We start from the raw sequence: 24,439 nt of genomic DNA on the forward strand, positions 1-24,439 counted from the left end.
GTATTGCGTACCTTGACATTGGACACCGGTGCAACAAAGTCCATTATTAGACCGGATTTGGTGAAAGGGAAGGTATTGCCGTTAAATGGAGTCAAATTGCGGACGGCCACAGGCGAGACTACAACGGTGCATGGAAAGGCCTACCAAAGGCTGAGCATGGGTAGAAAATCTGTAAATTTCGATTTTGTAGTGGCCGATATTGTGGACGAAGTTATACTTGGTGTAGACTTCATGATTGCCTTCGATATCAACCTGGACATAAAGCACCGTGTGATGACATGGTCCAATGTGGAAATACCGATAAATGTGGGCTACAACGAGAAAAACAAACATCGCCCAAAGGCAGAATCCGGCGAGATCGCTGTCGATGTCCGTACGCTGAAGGTGGAAGCCGCCGATAAATGGCCCGTAGGAAAGTGGAAAAATCCCGTAACGAGGGGGAAAAAGCGAAGATGTACGTCAAGGAAATGTCCATCGAAAAGCGGCCGTACAGCAAGGAAGGAAAAGTCCGATGAAGAGCAGGTGGCACTTAGGAAGGTGACCACGAAGAAAGAAGGTATAACGTCGCGATTCCTGGAGAGAAAGCAACGTCGTCCAGAAGAGCGAAAGTCCAAAGCAGATGGCGTAGAGGGCACCACTACGGAACGAGAACTGTGTCTAGTCAAGAGGAACAGGCTTAAGCGGGAGGCAGTGTTACCAATGCCCATACCACCGAGAGGGAACTGTGCCTATTCGGGACGAACAGGCTTAAGCGGGAGGCAATGTTACGAATGTAACTGATAGGTTTAAGTTAGTTTAGTTTAATTTCCGTTAATTTAAAAATTTGAATTGTAACGTAAAGTTTTTATTACGCAGTTACTTTATTTAAGCAACAACAACTACCATGTAGAACTCTCTTCATCATTCTAGTCGTTACATTACCTTTTGTTATTGTTCTTTTGTTTGCTTTGCCATAGTCATGTAATTATTGTTTAGTTTGTCTCCTCTTTATTTCTTTGCACTTGTTTGTTGTTGTTACGTCATTACTGTGCTTGTCGTCCAATTGTATTTCCCCATGTATGTATGTGAGTATGGTTGTTCGCTTAGTGCGAATGTGTGTCTGTGTGTTCGCTGCACAGATTCGAGGTGTTGCCATATGCTCTAGATATTTCTCGAACAGGGAGACTTTGGGATATAAATTACCGGGGAAATGGCAATGGAGGAGTAGTTGTGTTTTGAGCGTTGAACTGAACAGATCGATAAAAGAATAGCTGCGTGCTAACTAGAGACAAGCTGCGTGCTTAGTAATTAAAGTCGGTTACGAAGAAGTGTAATAAAGTAAATAAAGCATTGTAGAAACGTAATCTAAAACGAACCCTGTTTTATTTGGTACAAATCGTATCGGGGAATAAAACAACGTCTACACGGACATTAGTTAAATCTAATTCCGTAACAATACATTCAACCCTTATAAAGCACCTGGACCAGATGCTCTAACGACGTCGATGCACCAATTTGCCTCACCGCAAATCTTGTGGAATGGATGAAAAGCACTTACATCCCTAAAAGACCTAGAAACCTAGTCACTCTACACCAAAAACTGCACACCCCTTACAGTATTCTCATCTCTCTTGTAGTGCTCTTAGTCTGCATGAACCGAATCTTTGGCGCGTATAACCTATGGGCTTGGATGTATACTAAGGGGATTAGGAGCAGACTTTAAAGTGGGCACTCGAGAAAATTTGGCGGCTATATATCACCAGTCTTGAGATTTGAAGATATTGATGTTGATCTTTTTCTTGACGGTGTGGCATTCTTCTATACAGACGGTTCCAAGATGGAAGAAGGTACAGGACGTATGATAGAAATGTTCATATTTTAGACATTTTTTGTATATTTTACACAAAACATAAATTTTTGTCCGTTGATAAATAAAATCTTCATGTTGGGATCTTTGAAAGGGTGACTATCTTTGTGGATAGTCAAAAAAGGTCTTCATGTTCCTTTTCTTTTCCCCCAAAACTGCTAGGTATTGCAAATTCCCCCTTACTACGAAACTAATATTGCCATAATATTTATAGTATAGGCAACTCTTCATTTTCTATGTATATACATATTTTTGTCCTTTTTTGTATATAAAACAAAGACGTAAATACAACTAAGACTTGACAAAATGCATGCAACAAAAAAATGTTTACGAAACTTTGTATAGAAACATTACCCTTAACAGGTTGCAGTTAATTCAAAATCGCAACCAAGGAGGAACATTTCATGTAATGGTATCAGAAACGAAATTTATGAATTCAAGGATCTATTCAAGAATAATTCTATGTCAATTGGATCGGTAAATTCGGTTAAATACGTAAAAATGTATAAAAGAAAAAAATGTTATATCACCATATGGTGATATAACATTATGTTAAATTCAAAAGCCATTCACTGAAGAATGATAGCAAACAAAATGTCTTATCTTGTTGTATTTATGTCTTTGTATAAAATGGCCATTCACTTTAAATTTTCCACTTCAAGCTTTTTATACCCTACACCACTATGTGGAAAGGGTATTATAAGATTGTTTTGGGAAAAATTCATGTAACACTGCGAAATATTCGTCGGAGACCCCCAATGTGGTATACCAATCTTCATATCTCGACAAGATAAAGCGATTTTGAGATGTTTGTCCTTCCGCCTGTCCATAATAAATTGTAAACACGCTCCATGCCGCAATTATGGACCGATCGTCACGAAATTTTGTATGGAAGTCGGATTCAGGCCAGAATAGATCCCTATTCTTATTGGTGATGATCGGGAATATTTAGCGGGTGAAATGGACCAAAAACATAATATTTATTCAATTTTCTAGCGGCTCTGTTGGTTGCAATAACACTGTGCAACATTTTTGAGCCAATCGCGTGCAAACAACTTCTGTCCAGAATTTTATGAAAGTAGAGGACCAATAGGCAAAAACCATATTTGGGTTTTGTTTTCTTAGATCGGGTTCGGTTTTTATGGCCTCATCTAAATATGGTAAAAGATAGAATTTTTAAAACAAATCGGGGCTGTATCTGTGAAACCCATACAAATCTTGTATTGGCATCTGCAGCAAACTTGTAGATAAGAGCAAGAAGAAAATATTTGGAGGAATAGTGAACTCGAAAAATGGCATTTACTGCCTCAACTTTTATAATATATATACAAATTCTATAACTTGTGTATATTTCGCAGCGTATCTCCCAAAATGTTAAATTCTTCTTAATATTACCTGCTGAGAAAATATACTCTGGAATGTAATAAACAACTCTTCAGAACATTATATTGTTGTAAAATGCCTCTATCGCCTTGTTTAATTTTTCAACAACAATTTGGTAAATATTTCAATAATTCATTGAAATCCCCAACATGAGAATAAACAGCCTGTGTGAACATTGTTTGAAATAAGTTTTGTAAAAGGAATGTTATGAAATACTCCTTAAACAACGTGAAAGAACAATTTTAGAGATTCAGAATGTTCTGAAGAGTTGATGGTCACATTATTTGGAAAATTTTTAGAATGGCTACTTGTTTCAATTTCCAACATTTTAGTTGTAACTGACCAGCATTTCAGAAATTATGTTAACTTTTCTATATTTTAACGAGTTTGATGCGCTAGATGCAGCTTTTCCTAGTTCATCTGTTTGACACATAAGTTCCACTACTTTAGGGCTACAATATTGACTGCAAAGCAAAATTCTTATTAGTTTCGGAGATAAAGGTCCGATCACTGGAAAAAAGGCTCATTTTAGGTCGGTTTAGATGAGGCCATAAAATCTAAATCCGATCTAAGAACACAAAACCCAATTAAGGTTTTTGTAGTCTCAATATGTACTTTCAGAAAATGTCCATTAGAAGTTGTTTGCATTTCCAGTGTTGCACAGTGTAATAGTCCGATCAACGCGAAATTTTATATAAGATAAGAGTATATGACAGAGAAGAAGCTTGCAATTTGAGATGGCGATCAGATAATATTTAGAGGGTTTAATGGGCCACAACTTTTGTGTGAAAATTGGGAAAATTTTTAATATGCAGCTTATATCTTTATTCCTGGAAGATACATTCCGGACAAGTAAGCTACCATTGGAAGAGGAACGCTTGACCTTTCAATTGATGCCAGTTGTGTTGGTGTATGTGATCAGATAACAGAGTTACAATCTAATATATCCAGTTTTTTGTTTGTAGTGTTATCATAAACACGCTAGAGGTCGCAATTACAGCTGAATAGTCGCGAAATTTTGCTGGAGGTAAGTGTCTAGGTTGAAGAAAATGCCTATAATTTTGCATGATGATCTGATATTATTTAGCGGGTGACATAGACCATTGCTTTTGTATGAAAAATATACAAATGTTATTTTTGGACCATATTTTAATTCCTGGAGTGCATATTTTAATTCCGCAAAGTTGCTTACATATGGAAAAATAACTACTGACATTTCCCCTGATGCAAATTGCAATAATGTGTCTTCTAGATAACGGGCCTACTGCCTAAGATATAATGGGTTTTGTGTAGAGAACCACAATTTCCTCCGATGCTACAAATTGTATCTATCATGACAGAGAATTTTTTAGTTCAGTTGTCCAATTGGATTTTTCATAAAAATGTTGCAGCATTTTGTCGCTTCGCCAACTATTTTATACACTCGGCCTCATCGGAATAATGGTTTTAGACCCCAAGTATATTTGGACGAAATTACTTTCAGACAATTTGGAGTCGATTTAGCCCTGTCCGTTCATCTGTCTCCCTTACTGTCTAGCTGGCTGGTGCGCACAATATGTAACCACAATGAACTATTTATACCCAGCAAAATTTGACGGAATGGGTTCTTTGCGATGACGTGATTTCATGTCATCTTTTGCATTGGTTCAAAGGAAGTCGTGAAAGATCCGATCTTTTCATTAGGATTTGAACCAATGCAAAGGAAGTCGTGAAAGATCCGATCTTTTCATCAGCATTTGTACCCATTCCATCGCTCCAATAGAGATGATGTTTGTGTTTTTATTACACACCTGTTTATTTTCATTTTGGTATGTTCCAGTACTGCAAAAATCTACTAATTTTTACTATTTTTTCCGATAACATAAAGGAAAAATTGTTATCGTAGTAAAAATAAGTAGATTCTTGCAGTTTCTGGAACATACCAAAGTTGTTAGAACTGTCGTCGTGATGTTGTCTAACATTTCCTGCATATCAAACAACTAAAACTTCTAAACAATTGGTATTATATGAAGTCCCAACCATCGAGCTAAAAATAGAATCGGACTGCACACATTGCTATTTTAAAAGTTCCCTTGTCTGTTCTAAATCTGACATAGAATGAAATCAATCAAATCTCGCTTCTTGGAATTTGAAACGAAACGAAAAGGAACAAGAATCTGAAAATAAAGAAGAAACTACTTTTGGAAAGAAACAACTAAAAATAAATTAATTAAGCATAAATGGTATTTTCCATAAAAAGTCTCTCCTCCCCGTTCGTTACATTTTGTTCTTAGAGATCCCTAAAGCAAGCCGGGTTGTAAATCCCTACATATTTCCGTCACTAAACAAAAGAGTATAAATTACCAAAATGTTGTTATAAAATAACAAAATTATAAAATAAAAGTAATTTACGAAATAAAAATACTTAAAGGAGTGCATTTGGAGTCCATGTTGAAATCTGAACTGGTGATGGGAAGATAATTGCAAAAACCTTTTGTAAAATGAAAGAATATCAGTTGCGGAGAACGGAGAAAGTAATCTTTTGCGTTGCAGCAGTGGTGATTACATTGCAATTTTGGATGTAAACTTTTGAAAAAATAAACTGATAAATTCATTGTAGTTATTTCATGAATTCGTTTGAATTAATAAAGAGTTTTGTTTTTCATGAAAACCATATTTCAATACAGCATTTCCATTTTCCAAACAAGACATGAAAATTTCATGCCAAGGGTTTGGTGAAAATGACATGCCAAAGCATTGGTTAAAATGACATGTCAAAGCATGGGTGAAAATGACGTGTCAAAGCATTGGTGAAAATGACATGTCAAATCATTGGTGGAAATGACATGCCAAAGCATTGGTGGAAATGACATGTCAACGCATTGGTTAAAATGACATGCTTAGGATCCAGAAAAGAACGTCATCTTTTGGGGTCCACGCTCATATAAAATTCATCGATGAAGATGCTAAAAAGATGACATGCTAGATCACTTGCACCCATGATTGAATGTCATCTTTGGCATCGAACATTTTGCTGGGATATGACAGTACCGCCCGATTTAATTTTTTGACCAAGTTAGCTATAATCTGGCATTAAGGGTTCACAGTGGTCAAATGACAAATTATAGCTAATTCGGTCAGAAAATTTAGCTAAACAACTTCAAATCAGGCCAAATTGTAGCTAATTCGGTAAGAATATGTAGCGAAAAGTTCAAAATACCTAAAATCGGGCGGTACTTATATATATATATATAAATCCAATACAAAACGTAGGACGATATAGCCTATCTTCGAACTTCATTTGCCTGCAAATATTAATTAGGAGGTAATAACATTTCACGAAACTATCGGAAATAACGCAGTAATAGACTAATATTGCTTAGAAATGTATGGGGTACAGATTTCGAAAATTTTCAGAAATGCCTACTACGACCTATTGGACTCATTTCGTGTACTCTGCAATACTACTCAGCATATTTTTTAAGGGAAAAATAATGCTGGCGGCAAAATAATGCTTCAATTATACCATGGAAGCCAAAAAACTTAGAGAATTCCTCTGAACTTGGCTCTAAACAGTGGACATCGGATGTCTATTATAAAATCAGTATAGACTGACAATATCTTGCATATGTATTTCTAAGCGATATTTGTACTTTTATGTCATATTTTGATTTGTTTTAGAGAATTGTTTCTTCCATTAATTCCATTTGAGTTAAATAAACAAATCTTAAGCCCTGGTTATGTATTCAGGTGGTCTCATTTTCTGTTTATATAACCTAGTACCTTTTTCGTACATCTGGCAACCCTCCTGATTTAATTATTCTGAAGGTAATATTTATTTTAGTTGATGACAATCCGTCCTAGTGAACTAAAGAAACTCATAAAACGTCTTAGTATTCAAATATTCCCGGTTTGAAACCTACAGGACTCTGTTTACATGTAATATGACCTGGTCCATATGGTAACCCTCCTAGTATGGATATTCGATGACTAATATTGTTGATACTTGTTAGTAGTTACTCCCTGTTAAAAATAAAATTCATAAATTGTCCTAATTTTCAAGTATTTACCGAAAATGTGGGGTATATGGGAACCTCCATTACATTTCGAAAACATTTATTTGACAACTTGTATTACATGTAGTTATCGCTTTTCGTTATTTTTTGTTGGACTACGTGGGTTAATTTTTTAGTTATACATCCTATCTTGTCTTAAATAAGTCGTCCAACTAATTTTTGCAAAAAACCGACATTTTTATCACAATAATCAGTAATTTTTTCATTAATTAATACAGAAAAATGTTAGTTTTCTTGGTTCGAAAACAATTACTTGACAAACTGTATTTGCGATCGCAATTGTTTTTGTCATTGCGTTACAAACGATAAAAACAAACTTAATATAACATAAAACCAAATTGCAGTGTAACCTTTAACATAAACTGAAGAATCTTCGGTTTGGCGATTTTCGACACTTGATTTGGCGATTTAGGTAGAAAAAATCTGACAACCCTGCTAGGGTTTGTGTTTTGTGGACTCTGCGTTCGTTAAAGCTCTTCTTATGCTCTTTGTTTTTAACAGAAAACCCAGAATTTCTCTCAATGCAGTACGAACCCAAGTGGTTGGTGTGTGCGCCTGCCTTACCTTGACAGTGTTTTTGTTTTTCAACGTTCTCTTTTTGCTGGTTTTCTGTTTTGTTTTCTTTGGATAACGCCAAACTTTGTTGTGGCCATCTAGTTCGTAGTATGTAGTCGTATCCGTTGCGTTTCGTGTACATATATACAAAAGTTGAAACGACGACTACAAATAGCAACACAAATAACGTCCAAGAAAAACCAACAAACATTTAAGCAAATTTTACTTTTTTGTTGTATCGCGTATTCCCCATTCATATTATATTGTAGCAAGGCATGAACACATAATACGAACGTCGTCGTCGCCGCAAATTTATGCGTCGTATTTACTTTTGTTTTGTTTCGCCATTTATGTCTAGGCTGGCTTTAACGAACTTCATTTATGTATATATGTCCGTGCTTTTACTTATTGCGTATAATAACACCGTGTTATGCATGTTTGTTTGTTGTATATGTTTTTGTTGTCAATGACATATCATTGTTGTTGTTGGTTCAATGCATCTTGTTGGTTGGCTTGTTGGGGTTTCGGCTTAACATCGTTTACTACATGCATTTCAAAAAAACTAAATTTTTGCTTGAAAAAAATAAGTAAATTACGTGAAATGGAGCAATAATTTGGCGAGAGTGTGCAAGAGAGAGCATGTATTTCAAATAAAAAATTTAAATGTTTACTTCCGTTTACCAAGAAATTGTAAAATGTTTAATGCAATTTATACACTTTTTGGATAAAAAAACAACTCAAGGGAAGAATTACAAGTGTCAACTTTATTTACCTTTTGCTTGCTTTTGCATGATTAGAATCTATAAGAAAGCCTCTCACATCCTCTTTTATAGAAACACAGACATATTTAACATTTTTTTATGTTATCTACTTTCAAGTAGGCAAGCTTATATAGTACGTTTAGAATCTAAACTTTAGATCAGCCATGCGCAGGCCTTTAATTTAAATTAAGTCTCACCATAAACGAGCATACCAATCCCACGGCAGCGGGTTCTATCGTACCGGATTGACCCGAAACCATAGTGTTTCGGCCAGGGGCTGCCAACCCAGAGTCAAACTTATGCTTCTACGTAGGTTTGTATGCTGCTACAACAACAATAAACGAGCATACAGTAATACTCTCTCCATGTTCATCTCTTGTTTAGATTGACGAAATCCACCCGATTTTAAATGTCAAGTCCATAGCGTATATATACATTAAATAAAATACGGTGGATTTATAACGAGATTTTTTTGACGTATACTACATTGACATTTGAAATCGATCTAAACGTACATTATAGCCCATTTACGTAACTGTAAGCGGATTTAATAAATCCTTTGGGTTTTAAGAACACTACTCGTGCTCTCTACATTCTACATTTCCAAATTGGACATAACATAATTTAGTGTTTTGTTAGGTACTTTATGCGAAGAAATAATATTTGTCGTTGTGAATTGCTAAATTTTCTTCTTCCACTTGAAATAACTAATTGTCACTTAATCCTCCTTCATTGGGTGAGTCGATTTACGATAACTACACCACAACACATGAAATTAAAATTAACATTTATTATTGCAAAAAAAGAACAGTCGAAAAACTTATATTTTGTAGAATCTGTACTCTAAATTATTCAAATCAAAATGAAAAGCCAACCAAGCACTACACACAAAAGCACACAATTGAGTACACAACTTTGACAACGACGCAACGACAACAAGCAATAAAATAATAAGCAGAGACCAGACATCGCAAAAACAAAACAACGACGACAATAAAGACCGAACACCGCCACACCACCACCGACCGAATCAAACAACAAGTCGTGGAAGAGTAAATAAAAGCAATACCAAAACCTGTCACAACAGTGAACACAGTAAATAGTAGATGGATAATATACAATAAATATTATACAAACAACAAAATATAAAAGAGGATTATGTGCAAAAGAAGAAAAATAATAAACGAAGAAAAATCCACCACAACAAACTGAAAGTTGTTTTAATGCGAGTGTGTGGGGGGAGTGGGCTCACTTACTACAGCGAGAGGGGGGTTGATTGTGTTGTGTATACAAAACACTTGCACATTGCAAAATAACCTTCGAATAGACAAGTATAACATTCGTCTACAGAAAAATAAGAACTAACCCAAAAACATTAATAATATGGTGTTTTGTTTATACTACAATGTACATTTTGCTGACATCGTTGAAATTGTTATTTCCTCTCTGAGTGGGGAGCCAAATGGAGCATGCGCTCTCATCCATCAAGTTTTTTTTTTTGCTTTGAAAACGTGTTTTAATCTGTACAATAACAACAACGTAGTAACTCATTTATTGTTTTCTTTTTTGTTTGCAAATAAAATTGTATCATTTCAATCAACAAAATAAAAAGGAGGAGGTGGTTGGTTTCTGCGATTGCAGGTTGTTTATCAATATTCTTGTTTGCTGTGGTTGCTCCCCTTCGTTTTGATAACCAATAATGATTACTAACCAGGGTTGCCGTAAAATAGTTTTACATTGTAAGATAGAAGGGTTATCTTACAACGTAAACCAATTTTTTAAAGGGGAAATTGTTTTTACCCACTGATTACACATGCAAGTAACTTTTAGAGCGGTATCTTGCAGTTCTCCATGCAAAACGTAAATGCTTGATCTAGATCCAAACTTTATGATATATCAGATGGATTAACCCACGATTCCAGTGCATAATTATTCGTTTACTTTTTCGCACAAGCAACTCCAACGACCGATTTGACATATGAAGAGTTTAGTCCACGTGGTTAAACTGCTTTTCTGGCATTCTTTTTGATTTTCTGTCTGACAGAAAAACAAAATTTTGATTTCAAAATAAAATTTTATTTACCCAAATAAAAACTCAAAAAAGAAATTTATCGGGTATTTGCCCATGTTTTGGGTAAATACCGGGTAGAATCCCATTTATATGCATGTATAATCATCGGGTAAATTTTTCGTACAAAATCAAAAATTTAAAAAAAAAAAAACAGTAAGGAAAGGATCAAAGTCGGGCGGGGCCGACTATATGATACCCTACACCACTGTGAATATGTAAAATATAAATCGGAGCTATATCCAGATCTTAACCGATTTTGATATAATTTGGCACACTTATTTCCGTCACACATTCCAAATATCATTGAAATCGGACTTATATAGCGTGTTTCGAGCAGCAAATACGCGAAATCGGCCGAAAATATATATGGGAGCTATATCCAAATCTGAACCGATTTCGATATAATTTGGCATATTTATTTCTAGACTGAATTCAGTCACGCATTTCAAATTTCATCGAAATCGGAAATATATAGCATGTTTGGGTGCCACCGTGGTGCAATGGTATGCACACCCGCCTTGCACGCTAAAGGTCGTGGGTTCGATTCCCCGGCCAGTCAACATCAAACACTTTTCAACGGTGGCAAAATACCCCTCAGTAATGTTGGCGACATTTCCTGAGTATTTCAGCCTTGTACAACTTCTCTACAAGTGGTGTCTTAGACACGCCGTTCGGACTCGGCGATAAACAGTAGGTCCCATATCATTGAGCTAATATGAATCGGGGTGCACTCATTGATATGAGAGAAGTCTCCCCTGTCCCGCCTGGGATGTTTGTGGAACAATTATTATAGCATGTTTGGTACAGAAAATACGTGAAATCGGCCGAAAATATATATGGGAGCTACATCCAAATCTGAACCGATTTCTATATAATTTAGCGCACTTATTTCTAAACCGAATTCAGTCAAAAATTCCAAATTTCATAAAAATCGGACGTATATAGCGTGTTTGTTGCAGCAAATTCGTGAAATCGGGCGAACATATATATGGGAGCTATATCCAAATCTGAACCGATTTCGATATAATTTGGCACATTTATTTCTAGACCGAATTCAGTCACAGATTCAAAATTGCTTCAAAATTGGACGTATATAGCGTGTTTGGTGCAGCAAATACGTGAAATCGGGCGAAAATATATATGGGAGCTATATCCAAATCTGAACCGATTTTCACCAAAAGCAATAGCGTTCTTCCTATGACTAAAAAAGTTGTAGCCCCCAATTTTCAGCTGAATCGGACAAAAAAAAGCGACCTGTACGTTGCGAACAAAAATACATGGACATACGGACGGACATGCATAAATCGACTCAGAAAGTGATTATATGTATATCCCCAAAAGGAACTATGGGTCTATTTCGTTTCCTTTTGTATGTTACATACAAATGCACATAGACATAATACTCCTTACCACTGTGTGGTGTAGGGTATAAAAATCGAATTGTTTGCGTTTTAGGTCACATGAATGGAATTACATAGGCCAAATGAAACTTTATAAGCGTGGAACGACAGATAACAGACTATAAGAACTAACTACTATAAGAAAATGCAAAATATGCGAAAATAACAGAGTTTTGCGGAAAATGACAATATATTCATATTTTATTACTGCGTTGGCAACCCTAATCACTAAAAACACCCTCTGTGGCTAATTCGCTGCGACGAATGGTCAGCCGACTGCTAAATATGTAGCGTGGTTGTCGATTATGCCTAACAAAAAAAGATTAGGCGTAGAAACGAAATAAGCAAAAATGTACAAAAATAAATATGCGTTCGGTTGCTTATTTAGCCGTGTGTGTGAATATTGTGTAGCAGTTGAAGTGTACAGCTAATGCTAATGTTTTTAGATGCAGGCTTTTAAACCCTGGTTGGTGCAGATCTACGTTTTTATATAGCCCACATACACCTCCCGGTTTTGGGTATTTTGAAAATTTTAACCACAATCCCACCGATATAGAAACAAAAATTAATATAAATTTTTCGTTGGGGAGAAAAAAACATTTGTAGGAATAGGTCCACGTTTTGATAGAACGGAATCTTCCAATTTTGGGTATTTTTAAGGTCTTAGCCACATAATCCAACCGAAATGGCTTAAATCTGGTTCCAGTATAATTTACTGTGTAGGGTATAAAATTTCGGCCTGACCGATCTTAAGGCCGTTTTCACTTGTTTGATAATAAACCTGTCAATCTTCGATAATACAGAGTAATCCAAGCAAAGCGGTCGAGCAAGCACCTCACACCATAACATGACCTCTCCTCCATGCTTAACGTTATGAAATTTTAAATATATACAAAATCTGAGTCTATATTAGACAAATTGTAATCGCACTCTACTGTTTTTGCCGGAATCGAAAGGTTTTATTTTCTGGCTGGGTAAAGTTTTAGCCATATAATCCAACGTACGTACGTTCTGTCAATGTTGAAAATTATCAACATTCGACTTTTTTACACTCGACGTATTTCGGTAGTATTCATAAGAATACATGAGTTCTACTTTTGTGGTGAAAAACGCTATTTAGGTATGTGCGTCCTTTACTGTGATAAAATCAAGTTTTTACGTTTTTATATAGTTATATTGATAACACTGATTATTACTCTTTATTTCTCATACATATTTTTAAAGAAACAGTTATTATTACCACCCACTTTTCTAATCCCATTAAACTTATCCCCAAAAATTAATCATGGCAACTCTTAACTGTTGATTAGAACGAACGTCGTAATTTGACAAGATACAGTTTTCAATGAGAGTGAATCCACTGTCATCTGTTTACCTCATTCGTGCACAAAGAGAACAGCAACGTAAACGAAGTATATAACAAAACGCAGTATTGTATGACTTTTTTACTAATGACTGCTAAAGGAAAAACCCCATGAATACCTACATGTCATTGATCCACAATATGTGGTTACCCCTAAATAGTATATATTGGATTGAATGCGAGGGGTTATCTATTGTCACTGAACTATGTACATATTTTGTGAACAGGTAGTACAATAATAAAATCATTGCACGTTTATGGTAACAATCTACGCCAATGCGAGTTTGTAAATTCCATTTAATGTTTTTATGTTCACTGTTCAGATGGCCATGAAGGTATTTTAACTACGGTAGGCTGCTATATGACATTTCATTAAAATAATTGAGAACGATCGAAAAATGAATGGTCGCGGACGGGTAGTAATAGTAGGAGGAGGTCATTGTGGTAAAACACTTGTTACCAAGCAAACACATTTTGTTGTCGATACATATTGGAAGACAGAGCTTTTGAAATGACCAAGAAAAAAAAAAACAATAATAATAAACACATTACACACACAAGTCTTCACACATGTGGACAAACACCATTCACATCCGCACATTTAAATATGTATATATACAAGTAAAATCAAAGTAATTTTTTGGTTTCAAGAAATATTTTGTACGTGGTTGTTAACCAAAAAAAGAAAGTATTTTTCTTTTTGCTCTCCGCGGCCTGTTTCTTTTCTTTCCTCATTTCTTATTGCAATGATTTCCAATTCCACCAAAAAATTTAATGATGGTCTTGTTCAAGCAACCGAAACCAAATGGCGGTGGGCCAGTCGACAACTGGTCTGTTTCTCATTGTGCTTTAAACAGGTATTTTTGTATATTTACACCTCAACCAATGTTTCACACCCCGGTCATTCATTAGCTTTTTTGATTTTCGTTTCATAGAAGATTAGGGCCGGTGTTGGCAGTTAGTTGGTTAGAGAATAAATTGATTTTCTTTCATTGTGAGCGGCACACTTTTTTGGTTTTTATACTATCTCCAAAAATGTTTAAAAAAGTAGGTTGCCCCGCTATAATTTATTGTTATGTCTACCCGTTTCTTTCTACACAAGTTAAGACCCCGATCAATAACAACAAAGAAGCATGAACACAGCTCCAAAAAACAAAACGTTTTGCTGTTGTTTGTTATCAATTGAAAACATAAGAATTAAGTAATATGAATAAGGTGAGCGGAAGAGGAACAGAGGATCGACAACAAACCAGTCAAATTTGACAACTATTGAGAGAAATGAGATGCCACATTTGTTGTATACTACTGGTAAACGATGAGAGATCTTTTGTTTAGTGGTGCCAATTTTTATAAACTTGCATGGTTTATGCGTTTTTATGTGCCAGGCGTCTAATTCTGTCATACCTATGATTCGATCAAGTATTTCCTCGTTAATAAGAAGGAAAAAAACAACACGAAAACATGACATGATGACATTCGGCCGAAATATTTCAAGTAAAGTTATCGATTATTTTCTAGTGTAGCCGGTAATCGAAGTGTGAAAGCGCCTATGTGCTAGAGCTGGCAAAAAATCGATGGCACTATCGATAAAATCAATTATTTTTTAAAAATTAAATATCGATAGATAGTTTTGCCTATCGATATTATCGGAACAAAAATCCCCAACCTATAATTCATTGAAATAAATAGAAATTTCGCTCCTTTTTGGTTTTGTGTGTGTGAGAAAGTAAGTCCGTAGTTACACGTACACATTTTTCGAAAAAGTAAAATGATTTTTTTTTTAATATTTTTATAAAATAAAATCAATTTTTTATTCTCCTTTACATTTCTGTGAACTACTTTTGCAAAATGTCAAGAAAAGCATTTACATTTCCGCCATTTTCATATCCAAATTAATGGTGTTGACAACCTTACTATAATATCGATAGCAATCGATATTTTAAAATATTATATCGAAAATATCTAATGTTGGGAATATCGATGGTTTGCCAGCTCTACTATGTGCCCTTCAAGTAGAGCTGGCAAACTATCGATATTCCCAATATTAAGTACAGCACACTGTGTCAGTTTTGAAAGTCAATTTTTCGCGGTTATCGATTACTGTCCAAACGTCCCACAATCACATAATATTTTTGAACGGCCACGCTAGCTAGCAACCGATTATTTGACAAATGTACCCCGCTTTATGCCTTGTCCAGACAGACGGTAATTCGCCCTGTATTCGTTGTTCGACCCCAAATTACAAATTAATTACTTAATTTTACACACAAAATAGTGTGAGCGAACAATCATTTGTATACTTTGTTCAGTTTTAATTACTCTGCGAACGACGATAAAATATGTCCCAACTCTGAAAAATGAGAGTATTTATCGAAATAAATTAATTATGACAGGCAAAATATAAAATTGAAAAATGCATTAAAAACACAAACATTTTTAGAAAAACTGAAAAACATGAATGACAATTAAACGGTTCAACGATTGGTATACATTCAAAGCATAGTAAATTTTATCTTATCTTTCATAGCAGTTACATTTCTTGTCCATTGTTTCAAATTCGCGTACAAATCTAGAAACTAAAATCAAATGCCTGTCTGATAGTCTTTATACCAAAAAGTTATTTTGGCAGGTCTCTCTCATTAATTTTAAAGTAGAAAATTTGAAAAATGTATTGAAAACACCAGCATTTAAAAAAAAAATGGAAAACATGATTGAAAAGGAAGGACAATAATTTTTCAGTTCATATCAATTAATTTTACACGTCTTTTGGTTGTAATTTTCTTTAAAATCAGTAAACAAAAAGTATGCAAATATGAGGCATGTTGCTATGAATTATGTAGAGTGTCGTGTGAACGGGTTAATTTGTGTACTTAATTGTTTGAGCCAACAACGTAATTAAAGCATTGGTATAAACATGGCATTAGATATTTCAAAAAATCGATAGCTATCTATTATTATCGTTTATTTGTCATCACCATTAATTTGGAAATAAAAATGACGGAAATGTCTATGCTTTTGTTGACATTTTGTAATATTTGCAAAAAAATCGCTTTTATTTAATATAAAGACACAAAAATACAATTCACTTTTCAAAAAAAAAAATGCAAACAATGTAGTAGTCACACGGACTTACTTTCTCACATACACAACACCAAAAAGCAGGGTAATTTCTATTCATTTCAATAGATTTTAGGTTGGGGGTTTTTAATCCGATAATATCGATAAAACAAAACAATCTATCGATATTGAATTAAAAAAATCGTTACTATCGATAGTGTCATCGAATTTTTGCCAGCTTTACTTCAAGGTACATTATGGTGCAGGTAAGTGGAATCTAATATATGGTTGTTTATGGCCCCAAGGAGTTCCTGTGGTCAAAACTTCAACCCTATCAGGGAAGTTCCCGTAAAAAATTTATTGGCTATAAAGCAGCAATCCGCATCCGCTTACTCGCGATCAAACAAAGAGTGCTTCTCTATCCACCCACACTATTTAACTCATTGAAAAACCATACACTCACACAATGACAACATTGTTTGCTCAAATTTTTGTTGATGTGTGCCGATTGTGTTGTTATAAAAGAAAACCATTTATGAAACGTCAAGGCCTTTATCCCGGAAAGTATAGACTTTCTTCAGGAAAGGGTGTTTCTATGGACCCTTTCTGAAAGAAAATGTGAACGTATTCAAAACATTGGCATTTTATGACAGTTCTACAAAACAAAAACAAATCAAAACATTTGCTCTCTCTCTTCAACGTTCTTTCTTTGCGTTCGGGTCATGTGTTTTTGAATTGCCGAAAAACTTCGTAACCAGCTCCTATTGGTCGTTTCTGAAAGAAAGGACGCTTCTATAGACCCTTTCTGAAAGAAAGGGTGCTTCAAGAGACGCTTCATTCACTGTTTTTGATTTTGTTTTGTCAGTGCACGTTTTTTCTTACCTTCCCTTCAAGGCGAATTTAACAAGGTGATCCAATAGTTGACGTTAGGTTGTAGTCTTCATTTGCTGTCAAATTTTTTTGCGCGAAATATCCACAAATTTAGAAGAAAACGTTAAAATATTATTCGCGAAGCTTAAACAAAGATGTTGTACACAGATATTTTTTATAGAGGCGAAATATTTGTTATTTATTTTTGATTAAAAATATGTTTTGACAGCAAATGAAGACATAGGTTGCTATTTGGTGTGTCTTTTTACGTGATAATTAGTAATAATTATTACTAATGTTGCAGATTTTGAAAGTTGTATAAAGGAAAAGTTGCTGAAAAAAAATGTTTCAGCAACATTTAGTAAGTAAAAAGACACAACTATTATTTGGTTTGTCTTTTTACGTACTGAACTTTACTGAACATTTTTTCTTCAGTAAAGTTTTGACAATTGTATAGTCCCAATTTACATTAGGCGAGTTTACTTGCGGCAATTGTCAGTTTGTCGGTGAGAGAGGGTGTTGAGAGGCAAAGGGTTACCATATTCCTCACCCCTCTCTTCATCAAACTGACAATTGCCGCATTGCCGCTCGCCTAATGTAAATTGGGACATAATTGAAATGTTGCTAAACATTACTGAAGAAACAATGTTCAGTAAATTTCAGTACGTAAAAGGACAAACCTAATTGTATCACCTTCTTATAGCTCATTTAGACTAGCCATAAATCCTTGACTGGATTTAATAAATCCCGTACAAATCTCATTGCATTTAGATATACATTTTGGAGGATTTAAATGGCAGTCAGCTGATTTTTGTTCATAGCACAATTACCAAGGTAGATGCATCAGCCCATATGAACGAATGTGAAACGTCAAAAGAATTTTTTGTAAATTGAATTCGTCTCAAAAAAACATACGTCAAATTACAAATTTATTATTTAATACTGAAAATGTTAGCACATTATGCTACTAATGCTAACTAAAGAGCAAATAAAGAATTATTTTATCGCAGTTTGTCCATCTAAAATAAATAAACGAATTATTTTATCGTTTAGACATAATAAATATTAGTCTTGGTTAATTAAAATCAGCTTTGTACATCAAAACAAATTTAATTTTCCGTCTTGTTTACAAATTTTTTACTTTTTTTTATTATTTTTAGTGTAGCAATTCACCGATGCATCTACCTTGTTTCTTGTGCCAGCTTGCAACTTTTTGTATTTTCTAGCAACATGTTGCAAAAAACAGAGTTGTATACGAGGATTTATGCCAGATTTAAAACAAATCCACTCAATAGGAGGATTTATTTTTGTATGGGAAATCTGGTAGATTTTGGCTGGATTTAGCAATTAAAACCTGATAATGCGCTAAATCCGGCTAATGGTGTCATATCTAAATGGCATATTACACCATGCTTCCCTTCATTGTCAAATAAGTGTCAAAGATATGTAAGTCAAAAAATCAATTTAACCGTTTTTATCCGACGAAAGACATTTTTGATCGCTTCCATTTTTGCCTCTTCTTGGGGTAAAGGGAACGCTTTCCGGGTTAGAAATGGTAACCTCAGGCACGTAAAGGAGCACAACTATAGTTTACATTTCCAATATATTTTTATCAAATTATTTATGCTCTCTGGATAGGTCTTTTAACTGTCCTTGCGTTTTAATATCATTTTTAGTTGGCATCACTGAACAGCATCGTTATCGACAAAATACGACGAGAAACGGAAACGAGGTGAAGATATGAGATACAGGTTGTTAGGTTGTTCGTTCTTCTGCTAATTTTGTTTTCATAATTCATTAATTTGCCATCCATTTTTTGGCCTTCCGTTTTTTATTTAACGAACGATGCCACGCATTCCTATGTGGCGAATCACTAAAAATTGTGAAATGTTCATTCCTCACTGTTTTATTCTTTGATATTTTATGGTAAGACTGAAAATCCTGATAAATAGTGATGGGGAGGGGTACAAGGAATTATGGAGGAGAATACAATTGTGTCAATTTGCTCTCAACCACACACTATTGTTTTGACCTTATATTATTTTTATATTTTAGGGATTTTGAAAATCATTTGCTACAGACAATTAATCGTTTTCTTTTATTTGTAATGAAATATTTCTAAATTTATGAGCAATCTCATAAATTTCGCTTTCACATATTGACATTTTTCATTGTTTTATTCTTAAAATATACATGACAAAGATACACTAAAGATTTGGATTGGCGTCGCCGTTCATTCACACACACTCACACCCACTCATGTTTTCTGATATTTATCGTATTCCCCAATAATTAGTATCCCAGCAAGCATTTTCTATCGCCCATTACCCGAAGCAGTCACTCCCGGGCGATAGAAACACACATCCGCGATATCGCATTCTAATTGATGTAGGCACACCGTACGGGAAGAAATGAACCACGCATTCGTTTCCTCATAAAAATATCGCCATCGTGACTCTCGACTCTGGACTAAAGCGATTCTTTCAAAGACAACGCATGAGACACATTTATGAGGAAACGAGTGCGTGGTTCATTTCTTCCCGTACGGTGTGCCTACATCAATTAGAATGCGATATCGGGGATGTGTGTTTCTATCGCCCGGGAGTGACTGCTTCGGGTAATGGGCGATAGAAAATGCTTGTTGGATATAGTACCTTTAGGCGACAAATAAGTACATTGTTTGAAAGATATTGTATATTTTACCATAAAATAGTGGCAATGACCAATAAATAAATAAATAAATAAATAAATAAATAAATAAATAAATAAATAAATAAATAAATAAATAAATAAATAAATAAATAAATAAATAAATAAACAAATAAATAAATAAATAAATAAATAAATAAATAAATAAATAAATAAATAAATAAATAAATAAATAAATAAATAAATAAATAAATAAATAAATAAATAAATAAATAAATAAATAAATAAATAAATAAATAAATAAATAAATAAATAAATAAATAAATAAATAAATAAATAAATAAATAAATAAATAAATAAATAAATAAATAAATAAATAAATAAATAAATAAATAAATAAATAAATAAATAAATAAATAAATAAATAAATAAATAAATAAATAAATAAATAAATAAATAAATAAATAAATAAATAAATAAATAAATAAATAAATAAATAAATAAATAAATAAATAAATAAATAAATAAATAAATAAATAAATAAATAAGTACTGTTGGCACTTTTGAATTTTTGGAATTTTTTCGATTTTTTGTTTTTTTTTTCTAATATTCAAATTCACTCTATGATAAAGAAAATGAAATTTATTTTTTCTTATCTAAATATCACTCACATTATACACAATACATATTATTATTTTTTCTGCTTTTTATCATTCACAATTATTTATTCACTGCACTTTTTTACATTTCAATTTATAAATGTTTAAATATTAAATTATTAATTTAATTTTTTCAATTTCACTTTTCCACGAACCTTTCGCACTTACAATATCAAACTGACTGATATTTTTCTTATTGTTGATATTTGCAAATACTTGGAGTAGCTGTAAAACTCTCACCTTATCTCTCTCACGAGAAGAAATAGTAAAACAATGTAAATTGTTTGTGTAAACAATCAAATGCAGAATTTTCATCATCTTCTGCGACACTAGGTAGTTCTTGCAGATCGATCTAATTTGAACAGTAATACATTTGTTATTGTAAAACGATAAAGTATCGCTCTTTTATAGAAAAGAAGTTCAGAAAGCGATTACTTTTGGTAGAGGAAGTGAGTAAGTCACTTCCAAATGCTAGCTGGGATGAGGAGATAGAAATACGACACACGCAATATTTTGTCACTTTTTCCCCAACATTTACAAGTTACATCAAAAAGTGAAGTGTGTGTGGAGAAGAATACACAAAGTAGACGATGACAAGAAGAAGAAACGTCGATTGCCGCCGTACATCTTGTTTTATTTTAATATGTGTTGTTGATTGTGTACTAAACAAGAACAACAACCCCATTTTTATAATGAAGAACGACCAGAGGAGGAAGCCAGTCGGCTGAAAATCGGCGGCGCGCCGCCGCCGCTCGTTTTCTTCAAGTCGAGCCGCCGCCGAATTTGTCGGCTCAAATCGGCTAAAAATCGCCAGTCGTCAAATCGGTAGAAACGGCGCGCGCCGATAATTTTCAGCAAAAATCCATGAAATTTCGCGATGTACATAGTCCCGGTCCTCACTAGACTGATTTCATTGAAAAATTTCATGAAATTTTGCTTTCTGAGTAATTTTATGAAATTTCTGTAGTGGGGAATTTGATCTAAGAACGTCTAATTTCATGAAATTTTTTAATGAAATTCATTCTAGTGTGTACCGGGACTCTGTTTAAACTACATGTTAACTAAGCTGAAATTTAGCCGCGAGTCGGTAAATAAGTCGGCGCGCCGCCGCCGATTGTCTTGCACAGACGTGAGCGAGCGAGCCGAAAAATTCGGTCGGCTTCGTTGTCTGAGAACGACGACGACACGAGGACGACGACATGGTAACATGTTAAAAGAAAAAAAGAAACTGATTCATGTTTGGCTCTACACGACTCTCACAGCACGAAAAGCGACGTTGTTGGTTTTTCGTTTCCTTTGTGTCGTTCTCAATAGTAGTAGCGCGATGCGAGCTCTCAGAGAAGTTTCTCTCCTTGAAATGACCATTATCACGTAGGCATTTTATGTGTCAACCAAAAATAAACCCCATATAGGTACATATTTTTATATATATTTGTATCCCTTTTATTCTTCTAATGAGCATTGGGGAATACTTTTCTTTAAACATTTACTTTGGTAATAGAAAAAGAGAAACTTCTTCCTCTTGTCATCTGCCACCGTTTGTTACGTTGCTTTGTTTAATTGTATTGTTTTTATGTGAAGAACAGCTGCTTTAACATTTTTTTAATTTTGTTATGTACCTATCTGTTTGTTTTCATTTTGTTCTGTTTCTTTTTTTCTTTTGTTTTGCTTTCATTTTTGTTTTGTTATTGCTTGCAAATTCTTCTTCTTCTACTTTTCATTCTGATATGATTCTCATTTGTTTTCTCTTTCTATCTTCTCCCATTTATTCTCTCCATCTCTTTCTGGCATTCTATTTCACATTTTCACGTTTTTGCGTATTTTGTCTCGTTTTATGCTTTCCTCCTGTCTGTCTGGCTGTGCGTTGTTATTCTTGTGGATTTTTAGTGGTTTTCTTCTTGTTGTCCTCCATTATCTTAATTTTTACACATAAGAGAGGTAACAAGAGGTGATAAAGTGTGTGGATAAACATAGAGATAGGATGGATAATCATTACATACCACCTTTCTATACATTAAAAACTGATTGTGTCTTGACATTTAATGTATTTCTAATTTTATTTAAGTAGATTTTTGATGTTAGGTTTTATTTTCTTAAAATATTATTTTAAGAAACCCCCAGCCAAAGTTTACTAGAATTAACAAAAGTAAACATGTTTAGACAGTTATATACTAAGAAAGAAATCCACTTGTCATGTGGCTCTTTGTCTGCCCCTCTGCGAATTTGATTTATATTTTCCCCGTTTATATATCGTTGTAACTTGTTTTGTTTTTTTTTTTTTTTTTAATAGCTTTTTAATTTTCACAAAACAATTCTCTAAAATTGGCAAATACATACCGTTTCTTCACATACACATCACTAAAATACAACTACACGTTTTTTTAGTTTGTTTATTCGTAATATTTGTGCGCAGATTATTGCAGCAAAGCCACGATAACCGATGACGGTTACAAGCAGGCAACACCAAGTCATTGAGTAGGCAAAAACAATGCCGACGAAATATTTATGCATATTCCACCGCCGACCCGTTCACGTCGTTAAAAATACACAACTCTCTTGAGTTCTCTCGCCATTATTTATGACAGTGCTCATTGGTATTCAAGTGTTGTTATTGGGTGCCATTACTTGGGGTTTCCTCAACATGTGTGTGAGAGTATTGAAAGGTGAGTTGTGTCAATTTGTGAGAGAGTGAGAGCGGATAATTGTTTAGTTTTTTTTGTGCGGTGGGGGGATAATAATCTCCTGTGTTTTGTGGTGTTCGCATGAATACACATTTTTATTGTGCCTGTGGCCAGTAGAAGAAGAAGAAGAAGAAGAAGGGTATGAAAAACATAGTGCTGTTTTACATTTAAGCGACTTGTCTTACGATTTTTTGTCTCCTCCTTGTTCATCTTCGTAAATTTCACACACAGGGTTGCATTTTTTTGTAACATGGTACCAAGTGTACATTTTGTTAAAAATACTTAATGTAAAAAGAAGGTATTTAATAAAAATATGTTATACAAATTTTAAAATGCTTATAACAAATAATCATTTTATGCTTTAAATGATTTTTTATGCACAAAATTCATTGCAAAACTAAATTTTGTTTCAATTTCTCTTACTATGTTTTGCAACTCTGCCTAACAAGAATAACCACCACAAAGAGGAGACAAAAAATCGTAAGACAAGTCGCTTAAATGTAAAACAGCACATACACAAATCAAAATATAGACGAACAAGAGGAAAAAGAAATAGAAAGACAACTAAAAACTGAACGTAACAGTACGAATGCTAAAAACGTCGAATATACCCATCAGTTTTTCTTTGTGCCTCTTAAGAGTTAGGACGTGTATTTTCTGATGTCGGAAGAAATAAAATAGCAGATCAATTATTCTTTTTTGCATTTTTTGGAAATCATCTTTGTGAAATTAAATGAAAGTGTCTATACAATTAAAAAACTGAATTAAAAATAAAACAAATAGTTAAAAAAGAATAAGTTTTTACAACAACAAAGACGATTGTGTGAAAATTTTTTACTTAAAACACGGTGGGTTTATAAATTAAATGATTGCAAAATTATGTGTTAAACTAAAAAATGATGCCATTTAAATTGTTTTTACTACAAACTATTTTAAATTATGCTTAAAAAAAATAATGTGTATATGCAGTTTTTGGTGATTTTTTTCTTTTGTTCGTTTTTTACATCCAACTCCTTGTATACTACTTTCCCTAACAAAAAGTTGTTGCAGTTGATCTCCAAAAAAAAATACACCCAAAATCCCCGAGTT

At 33.9% G+C, this 24,439-nt stretch overlaps 2 protein-coding genes across 4 annotated transcripts in view; one reads left to right on the forward strand and one right to left on the reverse strand.

The window, feature by feature from the left end:
• Window positions 1–23,127, reverse strand: part of Vps50 (vacuolar protein sorting 50) — a 45,548-nt gene extending 22,421 nt beyond the window's left edge. Inside the window, exon 1 of the mRNA XM_073973252.1 lies at window positions 23,007–23,127. The gene's annotated coding sequence lies outside the window, so the exon portion shown is untranslated. The remainder of the gene's footprint in view (window positions 1–23,006) is intronic.
• LOC141397197 (uncharacterized) overlaps window positions 1–24,439 on the forward strand; it is a 36,625-nt gene that overhangs the window by 5,345 nt on the left and 6,841 nt on the right. The window contains exon 1 of one of the 3 annotated variants that reach the window (XM_073973258.1): window positions 23,143–23,332. The exons of 1 other annotated variant lie outside the window; for it this stretch is intronic. The gene's annotated coding sequence lies outside the window, so the exon portion shown is untranslated. Of the gene's footprint in view, window positions 1–23,142; window positions 23,333–23,862; window positions 24,199–24,439 lie in introns of those variants that run through there. One more of the 3 variants, XM_073973254.1, reaches the window with a different exon arrangement.

Source organism: Musca autumnalis, unplaced genomic scaffold, assembly GCF_047663935.1.
Source record: "Musca autumnalis isolate F117 unplaced genomic scaffold, ASM4766393v1 scaffold_3, whole genome shotgun sequence".
NCBI lineage: Eukaryota > Metazoa > Arthropoda > Insecta > Diptera > Muscidae > Musca > Musca autumnalis.